The following is an 11,664-nucleotide window of genomic DNA, read 5'->3' as shown; positions in this document are numbered from 1 at the left end:
ATCTGATATATTGCAAACAGATGCAACGAATCCTCGTGCAACCTTTTGATAAAAATAACATAGCGAAGGCGATCGTTCGAGTCGCGGAACGATTTCATTAAGCGCCCCTTTTATATTTACCCCCGACGCCTGTAATTGACGATATGAGACGCAAGTTTTACTTCGAAATCTATATGTTCCGTCAGTCTCTTCGAAATGTATAAGCGAGTAAAAAGAACTGAGAATGAAGCTATTTTTGTAAAAAGGAAATATAAATTGGAAAATGTTTCGTTTAAAATAATGGCTGGTGACTTTAATCGTACAATTAATAGATTAATTTTTGTTATTATTGTTATTTATAAAAAGTATAGTATTAATTATGATATAGTATAGCTTATAAAGATTGAATTTATAATACGAATTGCAAGTACCAGAAACTGTGATTAATTTAAACTCTATATAATTTGAAAATTGAATTTATTGATCTATAAGTTGCGGGATAAGTATAAATTTGCTGACAAAGACATTGAATGCAATAGATGACTTTATCCAAACCATAAATATATTTATACTCATAGAATGGTACGAATGGTAAATCAATATTGCTTGCAATGGCACATAGAACTTTGATTGCAACATGACTCCAAATTTTTACGTCCCATTCCTTTTATGTTTTCTTTCAATAGCCCTCTATTTCTCTCATATACACGCCTTTTCTATCCTTTTTATTTTCTATTCGACTTTTTTCCAATACAAGTAAAATATTAAATTTTTCAAAATCTAAAAAAAATTTATGCTTTATTATTGTTTTAAAACTTAGTTGTTATTTTAAATAAAGTGAAATTTAATTATACTTTGAAGCATTATTACGTGAATTTTTATTATGCCTTTGCTATTTAATCCTTTCAAGGTCGATTCTTTTAACTCTCTGAGAAAAATGATTTCTTGTGTGATATTAATTATAATGGCTTCGTGAGAGAGACCTAATGTATTATATTTTAAGCTGTTATATATTTATATTATGTTATAGTATGTTATGTTATATATTATGTTTTATCGGACACAGTTTACATTTCCCCTTTACACAATATCGATTTCGAGAGTAAAAAGGATAACTCTTACGATTGTCTTTCAGCTTATTGTACCTTTAAGCATTTAATGAATCATTCTAATACAGTTGTATTTCTAAAATATATTCAAATTTTCTTTCATTAATCCAAGACATTTCATGCTACACGCCGACAGTGTATAATCTCGTTCCTTTATTAATAACGAGTTTGCTGTTCAAAGTTTCTTTGTTCTCGTGTCTCTATTTCTTTCAAGATTGATGAAATAAGAAGAAATTGTTTGATGCTAGAAATACTACACTTTCCAGGTTTCTGATATTCCTTTTCTTATACCTTAGAAATAAAAGCTAGGAAATAACCTACTGTTATTTTAAACGACATACGAAAACCAATTATTTCCCTTTAAAAGTCAAAATCCGCAAATAATTGTATTCTTTAATAAGAATAAAAATTTTCATCAATCTATTAATTGATCCAAATGAACTAACAATCTTTCTCGAACTAACAAAAGTCAAGTTTTGTTGCATTAATCATAAAATAGAAATGAAGGAACATTACCGTTCGATAATCAATCTTATATTAAATAGGCCTTTCATTTTTAAGTATATAGTACACTATAGCACAATCCTCATTCCTTTAAGCGTAAAATATAAAAAGTATGCAAAAACTTGAAGGTTTAAAAACTTTAATTTATTCACCGACTTCTTTACCAAATTTCGGTTAAGATATTAATATAGTTTAACACAAACGAGATACTAAATAGATCTATCACCACACATCGTTTTTGGTTTTAAACTATTCAAATTTTAATTTTGTCGATTGAATCGGTCCAAAATGACGTATAAACGTTAGTTACTTAACATATCATCTTGTTTTTGAATTATTGATTAATATTCCGTTAATATCTGAAATGCAAATTAATTGTTTTTATTACTTTGTTTGATCAAAGTCTAGAGTACATTATTATCCTTAATTATATTATTATCTTATTACATTTTAATAGACGCTCTGTGGTTTCTGCAATCTGTTACAGAATGCTTCCTATAGTAAATAATCGATTTGTTTCATTGCTTTCGATATTTTGTTTCGTTCCCCTAATTAATTAATTTAACTTCTTTAAAAATCAAAATGTAAAATAATCCTATTATTTGAAATAAAAAACTTCGAATTAAATTGCATTTTTGACTCACCTTGAAAAATTCTTTTGCGAGCAGATATGAAATTTTACACCGTTGGGTCTGAAACGAATGAAACAAAATATATTATTATCAATCTTTTTCATCATTGCAACAATAGAAAATTAATTATTCTAAATTATTATTCTATATTTCAATTTTGACAAAGAAAGAGAATAAATATCAGGACAGTATATTATTGAACAGTACTGAAGTTGCTATTTAAAAATATATAAAATATTCAGAAAAGAAACAAGATGCATTTTCTTAAATTAATTATCTGCTGTTACTTTTTATAAATACATTCAAATCTTCTATGACTTTCACTTCGGATTTTATTTATGGCCGAGCTTTAATTAATTCTTTCAATTTGCTTTGTTTCTACATTATCATTAATCTCATTAACGCTCCTAATTTATTTCAATTTCGCATTACCGCACAAGCATTTATATTCGTTCTGTAATTAATTGTACTGTTCAAAAATACAGGAAACGTGGCAGAAAGAAGATATTTTCCTTACATTTAGCATGCATTTCACATTTATAGAATTATTCGAATATGCATCATTATAGTAATTTCTTTGAATCTTCAACACTTTAAAGATTCGTATAAACTTGATATTGTTAGTAATTGATATAATCATTGCAATACCAGCAAACTAAAGAAATAAATTTTACACGCAAATATAAAAAGAAAAAAATGATAAATACGAGGAATTCTATTGGACAATATTCTCTTAGTTGAGGACAGGTTTGTGTAAATGGAACTATAATGATTACCTCATAATTATTTCATAAGTACTCAAATTACACTGGAATCGTATCATAAATAAATGTTTTTAAGTCGCTTAAGTTATTATTTTAGAATAATACTAAATGATAATTTTTAATTCCTTGATGTGTTTACACAAATTGTGTTATTTTAATCTAGAATTATCGTTTAAAATTTAAATAATAATGAAATTATATTATAAATAAATAACTCTTAATTATTCGGTTTATTATTTACACTAAGTTATTTTAAAAGGTTGTATGTTTCACTCTTTAAATTTTTTATATTTGAAAATAACGTGAAAATTCGAAGTGGATGAACTTGTACATTGTATTAGATTGGTAACTAAGTGATTGCGGACTTTGTCAATACCTCCTAATGACAAAATCTGCAATCACCTAGTTGCCAATCCAATAGTAACATTGCAGTATATGATGTAAGAACAAGCGAGGAAGCAAGTCTAAAAAATTCACATGACTGCCATCGTGTTAAAGAGTTACATCTGAAACATTTTCCAGCTCCGTAACGGGAAACAGCACATCCCCTTGAAAAATGTATCGGTTATATCGCTCTTTAACCGGTGTCCACGCTCCGGGCCGTGTTCAGCCAAGCAGAAGTAATCGGCAGACGCAAAGTCAGCATTTCTTTACGTGTCGTGAATACTCTACTTTTCTTTTGTTTTCCTTCTGTTTACTACTTACATGTGTGACCCACTTTTTTTCCTCAACTGTAATCCATTCATCTTCGCTAACGGTTTGTGAATTTTTCTAGGCTCAGTTCTTTACGTTTATATGTAAGATATAATGTCTGCCTGTCTTTTCGGATATTCAGCATTTCTATAAAAATTTAAGAAAACCTTTCGTTTACGATTGTTCGAAATACAAGCTACTAAACCTAATGTATAATCAACAATTCAATATTCTAAATACATTAATATGTGACATATAGCTAATGTTGACTACATACTGCTATTATTAATCCTTTCCTTTTTTGTTGAAATTTTGTTAAGTAAAATTGTTAAGAAGTAAAAATTTTTTCAAAGAAAATTAAATGTAAGATTTTGTTCAGACTTTGGATCGTGAATCGGTCTACGGAAGATCAAATACCATTTCAAGATGAAAGTTTCACCTTGTAAAATAATCTAATTCAAATACGATAAATCGATAGTACGTAATCCAAGTGAAACGAAAGCTGAGGATCCCGCTTAATGACAAATTTTGGTATTACTTATACGGAGTGTAATATTAAGTTTCGAGGATGGTGGTAGCATGATGATACTATCGCATTCTCACCGACGTTGTTGCGTCAAATTACGAAAGTTCCCCTATAAAATTAATGCCGCGAACGCGATCATTGTGTCTACCTGAGAATTAGGATTCTCGGCGAACTATGGAGGATAGGCTTACCTCCGACGGCGTCTTTAAAGTTCTACAGCCCGTGTAATTAAGAATGTTGAACTTCCCGTGAAAGCGGCGGCAAACTTGCATGAAGGCACGTATATGTATACTAGGACGTTTGCTTCTTACCAAACGGTTCTTTGTTCTTTCATAGACTCTAATTATTCAAGAACCTCGTTTATTCTAGAGAAATATGACAGCTTGATCTGCCCGATATGTATATTTTTTTATTTTATCGTATTGCTTATAGTATTATAGTTAAATATCGTATTGCTGCTCTACGAGGATATAACTCATTTATCGTAGCTTAATTAGGTAAATAATGTTTTTTTTAACAATAATGTTTAATTGTACAATTCTACAAAACAACAAATACAGACGTAGTGTGCATGTTCGAATATTAATATGGGTAAGCGTACAGTATCCTTTTGCAAAATTAAGCTAATACTATTACTAATGAAATTTAAAAAGCCATAAGTTACAAATAATTCATACTAGTAAATTCCCGTGCATAACAAGATTGATGATAAAACATTTTTGTTGAAACATTTTTTGTATTTTTGTCCATCGTAATATTTAAAAAAAACAACATGACCTCCTACATACAATAGATATTATATTCTTACATACACTGGATTGATGCATTTTTATTTCCTCTGCAAAACAGGTATCAGGGTACCTACACATAAGGTATCTTAAAATTGTTAGTTTAAAAGTTATTACAATTTGAAATTTACTGAATTATTTCGGTGTAGTGACAAATAAATCTTCCATACAACAATCTAAAGGAGATAATAACGTGCCTAACGTGGAATGAAGGATAATTGAACCATTTGTTGTCATCTTTACATTTGTTAACATAGTGTGCTAGAATAATTTCGTAAATTACAAGTCGTAATAAATTTTTCAATTTTTATTATATCAATTTTAATAAAATATTTTTTATTAATAAATTTTTTAAATAAATTTTAAACTAGTAATTTTTGGCATATGTACCTCATTACTAATAGAAGATGAAGATATTTGTTGATTGATATATCATATATCACATATTGCTCATATATTCATATATATATGTATAATTACTATTATGATACGCTGATTTCGAAGCATTAAATTTTTCTTCAACATTTGTTTCTACCTATAATCGTTTTAAAAATATCGCAATCTTAAGATTAGCTGCACAGAAAACTATGTATAAGTTAATCACAGTACGTATCAAGATAAACCATAGTTTATGTGATTTGATTTAACACCTATTGTGTAGGATGGTTAAAAGATAGTGGTTTTTATAGGTTCTTTGTAAAATGTATTCTATATAGCAAACCATGTGTAGTGCGTTAAAATATGCTTAATTACGTAAAATTATGCAGAGATATACAAGATAATAAATACTTAGATAAGCCGGAATATGTTGTGAAAAAAATATTTCACCTATTTTTATGGCTATTATATATTTGCATATTGTTTACATATTTAACGCATTGCGAATTTTTAAGTTACACGAATTTGCATATCTTGACGATAACATAAATTCACAAGCGCGTGAACATTTCCTATCTTTTACGAATAACGTTATGCTCACTTCCTAAGTCGTTACAAGGTGTTCTTTTCCCGCAAAATGACGTCAATATATTCTATAAATAAAAATAAGAAGAAAATGTCATGTTAAAATAGACTCATAAGAGGTTTATTAAAAAGTTATAATAAAAATACGAAATGACAATAAATTTGTTTTAACAGATTGGTTTTGAGTTATAACGGAATAAATCTCAACGATAAAGGTCGAGGTGGTTTGATTTTTTGGTATCTAAGATCACCAGATATTACGCCACCAGAAATTTACATATAGAAAAATATTTCAACACCTCAACGTTTTATTGGACAAAAAGTAAGCCCGATAGTATTGCGTATTTTTACTATAACTTTTTCATAAAGTCTGTGTAAGTTTATAACATTTTATTTTTATCTTTACTTACAGAATATCCTAACAATGTTTTATAAAATGAATCTGACACCCTATATAACCTCTTGTATTCCGAAAATCACAACCCTATGCAATTACATTAACAGTCCATTAATATCTATATCGTTTAGGCTTCATAAACTCTAAATGGAATTCATAGATAATATAAAATAATAAAGATTGTTTAAAATGTTCTTTTTCTATCAAAATATACAGTTTGATAGTGTTTTGAGAACTGGAAGTTGTTAAGTTTTATTCTCGATCGTTTATAATTTGTAAGTCAATAATTTCGAAAGAGTCGAAGGTAACAGAATCGGTGATCCATTATTTTCAGGCGAATAAACTCTTTTGCATTGAACATTATAGCCAATCATGTGTTAGCATTATAATGTTAAAAGAAAAGGAAGAAAATATCATTTTATTAGTTATTAAACTCTGTGAGCAGTGACTGTCAATAATGTTCTCTTTTGAAATCTTCCGCTTCATTTTCCTGCTTCACTTATTATACAATACCTCCTGTTTCGTGATAGAAAACAAAGGAACATGCAATCCATGAATTTCTGAGAACGAGCTCTTCTATTGGCTCGCTCGGAAAGTTCGTTCCGATTTTTAAAGAAAATTTAATTGCAGCACATTTAAATTCCGATATTTATTTATTGAATTATATAGGTACTATTTTGTCCTACAACCTTTCTCTATCTTTCACGTAACTTGATGAGTCCTTCTTTCCAGAACCTTTCAGCTTTTTCGAAGAAAAACTTTTCACTGTGATTTTTTTACATCGTTCAAAGAATTAAAGTTTTTGCTATTAAGTGAATTTTGTAATGACCTAAATAAGTGAAAATCTGAGGGTACAATGTCTGGTGAATACGGTGGGTGTGGTAGCACATCCCAACCAAGCTCCAATAGCTTTTGTCGGGTAGTCAAAGACACACGAAGCTACGCATTGTTCTGATGAATCACGACACCCTTTCGATTCGCCAGTTCTGAACGTTTTTGTTCAATTGCTGTCTTTAATCCGTCTAATTGCGAGCAATACTTTTCCAAATTTATCATCTGGTTATTTTGTAGAAGCTCATAATACAGGATTTCCTTCCGGTCCCACCAGACACAGAGCATAACTTTCTGATGAATACCGGCTTTTGAAGTGGCTACTTTTGTGGCATTTTGCCTTTCCGGCATCAAATGCCTATAGTGCAATTTGTTTTCTTCCATATTTAAGAACGTATAAAACTAATAAAAGTTAATGTATCCTAATCAAACTGTTTTCTAAAGATGCCTAAAATATCACCTTTTAGAATATGTACACATATCATTTGTTCTCGATCATTCTGATATATTCAGACCTGTCCTCCTAAGCCACCTACCGAAAATGGACACAAACTTTCCAATAGCGATCCAATATAATACAGTTTCATACTTTACATTTTTTATCAATTGTGTAAGTTACTAAAAATTAAATGTCTTAGTATATCACATAACTCTTTCAGTTCTAACGAGAGAATATAGTCAGTCCACATGTACTGATTTTAGCAAAATTTGTTTGAGAGCTAATTCAAAGAGAAATGTTCCGTTAGTCGTTACTCACAGAGTTCAATGAATAATAAAATGGTACTTTCTTTTCTTTATTTACAAGCATCGATATTAAAGAAATAAAAACAACTTTCGAAGTTAAAAATTACAGGATATCTTTTAAATATCTTGAAAAATGTTGATCGTAGGAAAAAATTTTGTTGAAATTTTTTGTGGAAAAATGATATCCTGTAAATTTTTGATAAGAAGTAGCTGTTTAAATAATATATATCAAATTTGACCTTTAGAAACATGTTTTTATTTTCTTTGTCAAATATTAATTGATTCTTATCCATTATGTTTGAAATTTCGTGTGCGAACCATGAATGAAAATAGGCAATATGTGTATTTTAGATTTTTTGCTATATGCCGCCCTGGATTAGATAATTTTTTTCCAATTATTCTAATATATTTCCTATTAAAATCTTACAACAAACATCGAATGACAAGTATTTATATGATACGCGCGTGCGCGCGCACACACTGAACTTGTAGCAATCTATAAATTTCTTATAAATTCATAGCCTTGAGAGAAGTAATGAAAATTAAAATTATATTTCTAATAATCTCAGAAAGAGGAGATAAATATTTCAAATATTAGAAAATAATATTATAATATTTATTTATCTCGTTAATTCTAATGCACAATGATCGTTATTAAAGAAAATCAAAATTTACGAAATGAAAGAAAATCATTTAATAAAGTAAAACAATAAGTATTTAAAATTTATTTTATTAATGAATTCTCATATTAATATACAGATATTTATTTGCGTTAGATTCCATTTCTACAAAGAAGATAATTTTTCCACTTTTTTCGTGTTTGGTAAAACCACAACACTTTACTTGCTTCAACTTTTCTAATTACGTAAAGCAAATTAAATTACATCTACTTAGAACAAATTTATCGTTGATTAAACTATTCGGTATCGATCTTTGATGGAGTAAACACGCAACGATTAAGTATAGCAATTACCAGCAAGGATTTATCAATTTCCGTCCGACAGTCGTTTCGGAACGACATTTCATAAACTTTCATCAGATCTCGTGGTTCGGTGTATTCATCCATTATGATATGAATACTGAAAATCGTTTTGAAGAACTTCCATCAAACGATTCAACATTTTTTCGTTCAATTGTTTTACGCGTTTTATGGATTCTACAGATCACGTCCGTTTTACGTCGAATTGCAACGAAGTAAACGTTCGCACAGAAAAGAAAGAATTAAAGAGTACTTGAATATGAAGGAGAAAAGAATGAAATTTTTATGAAATGTTCATAAAATGAATGAAAATGAATGAAAAGTAAAAATGGAGAGGAAATGGAGGTGTATGGCTGTTATGATCATATTATGTAACATTATATGAATTTTGTGCAAATATTTATTTAATGAAAAATTATTATGCACCGCGAGTAACCATCTTAAACATATAATAAGCGTTAAAGATAATGATGTATAGTGGATAATTGATTATTTAAGTACTTTTGTGACCTCAGTGAAATATACATTTATACTATTAATACATATATTATCTTGTATCTTTCATGAACATTTTCTTATTTGTTTCAAATATTACTGATATAATCACGATAGTCGAATCTTATCACAGTACTAATGAAACAATGTGTCTCCTATAACACGCGTAACATATTCATAACAGGTTCCACAATTATGATCTATCGCATGTAATCATGTTTCTGTCTCAATAAAAGTAATCATTAATTTCATTAAAAACACTGGCAAACACTTTCCAAAAGCAACAAAGTCTGACACGATTTTTTTTAATTGGTTTAACAATATTAGTTAGCGCGATACTTCTACATCGTGTAAACGTATTGTGTTCGTCTTTACATATAAGTTTCTCAAAAGACCAACTGGTCAACTCCACTTCAAATCAATTTCTCAATCTCATTGTCCAACCGGTTGATGTTAAGATATTCACACGATTGATGTTCGATCCGTAAAAAACAAATGACTTACTTCCATAAATTCATTGTAAGGAGATGATATAAATAATAGATAGTAAAGTCCAAGATAAGTTTAAAGAATAATTTTTACAATATAATCACCTTTCTATATTTTCCAATTTTGGAGTTAATCAATGTCTCTTCTGAGTGGCTCATCGTATGTAAAGCCTCTTATTATTTTGTCCTACACTGTATGTACATCTGACACCTGTCCACTCCATGGTCTAGTACCCTACCGAGAAGGTGAGTTCAAAGCGTTTCCTTAAAGGGGTGGTTCGAATCGATCCAAGCCACTGGCGTGTGTTCAAAAGGCATCGCGTCGTTCACTGGCAAGAATTAATTTATCGTTGGGTCGAGCACGCACGCGGCTCCAAGCGATTCCAGCATCGCGCTGTTGGCACGCCTCGTCATTTACCCTCCTCGAAAGCCCATGAATTTATCGAATCCTCAGCTCCCGACGTGCCACGAATTTTTCCACCTTCGACCAAGTTCTTGCCGCTGTTATTTAGCTCCCGCTCCGTGCTTCTTCGTTGTTTGTTTTCCGAATGTTGCTTTTCTTGTTCCATCTTGTTCCGTTAACTAAAAAGGTTGAGTGAGTCAAGTTTGGACAAGGAACGTGTAACAAGGGGCAAATAATGGATTTACGGGTCGATTGAGATTTTAGGTTGGGAATGAATCGTTTAATGAATTTAGAGTTTGTGAATAAAGCGATCAAAGTGGATGGTTTAGCAAAAAATGAAATTTCAACTACCCTATTTCTATGGATGTCTGTAACTCTCACGATTTATATATTCTATAAATTATACATATATTCTAATATAGGCCAGATAATAATTTATAGATTCGAATGCATTAGAACTGTAATGTAAATTCATAATCAGGCATAGGCACATTTTATTTGGAATGAAATAAAAAGTAACAATGTAAAATAATTAATTATTTTGCTATTATTTTACTATAACTTCATTTTGCGTAAAATTGAAATAAATCATTTTGGAATGATTTCATACTTAAATTAATTAAATCATTCAGATAATATAAAAAGTAACATAAGTAAAAACTGACATAAGGAGGTTGTGGTAAGATTATCTGCTATTTTATTTAGATGTACTAATTTCTACTTGAATTTTTACGATATCAGATTCTCAAAATAATATACTCAGAATTGTTCTTGAAAAATATCCATATTATGGTAAATTTGTTTCTGTTCGTGAGGCACTGTAATGTAACTTGTATTTCTGCCGTAATGTAAAATGTTGATGTAAAAGTATTAGAAACTATTTAATAAATTACTTAAATCAAAATTTATTCAAATACAAAATAATGAAATAATGTAGAAAAAGATCATTTCATATTCACAACTAGTTCAAAATGATGTATAGCTAAATAAGATAACATGCTATTCAAATAATCATTTTTCAAATATATTATATAAATAATGCATAAGCTTGTCCATAATACTGCTATTAGAAATTCTAGTTTCATATAGTTCCCAATTATTCTTAGCATTTCCTTTTCTTGCGGAAAAATCATGTTTTCTGTATTTGCCTAAGTCTATTAATATTTGAATTGCGAGAGATCTTTTAACATTGCTTACACTGTAATGGAAAAAAGATTCGCGACCGATAAAATCTAGAGCATTTCTAATTCTTACGCTGGTTTAATAGAACGCCCACTGAAACTGACGCCGACGAATGCAAATAGTTGAAAATAAAAGAAAGAAATAAATGACTGACGGAAATTTGATCTAGAAAATGACATTCTGTGCT

At 29.4% G+C, this 11,664-nt stretch overlaps 1 long non-coding RNA gene across 1 annotated transcript; it reads right to left on the bottom strand.

Moving 5' to 3' along the window:
- Positions 1-2,583: 2,583 nt before the first annotated feature.
- LOC117238879 lies at positions 2,584-10,010 on the bottom strand. The gene is made up of 2 exons (XR_004494290.1): positions 9,909-10,010; positions 2,584-2,678 (listed from the first exon to the last, which is right to left on the bottom strand). It is a non-coding gene; the product is annotated as an uncharacterized LOC117238879 (long non-coding RNA).
- Positions 10,011-11,664: the final 1,654 nt, after the last annotated feature.

This window comes from Bombus vosnesenskii, unplaced genomic scaffold, assembly GCF_011952255.1.
Source record: "Bombus vosnesenskii isolate JDL3184/JDL3185 unplaced genomic scaffold, Bvos_JDL3184-5_v1.1 scf7180000013678, whole genome shotgun sequence".
Taxonomy (NCBI): Eukaryota; Metazoa; Arthropoda; class Insecta; order Hymenoptera; family Apidae; genus Bombus; species Bombus vosnesenskii.
Note: the sequence above shows the minus strand (reverse complement) of the source record. Positions and strands in the feature narration are given on the sequence as shown.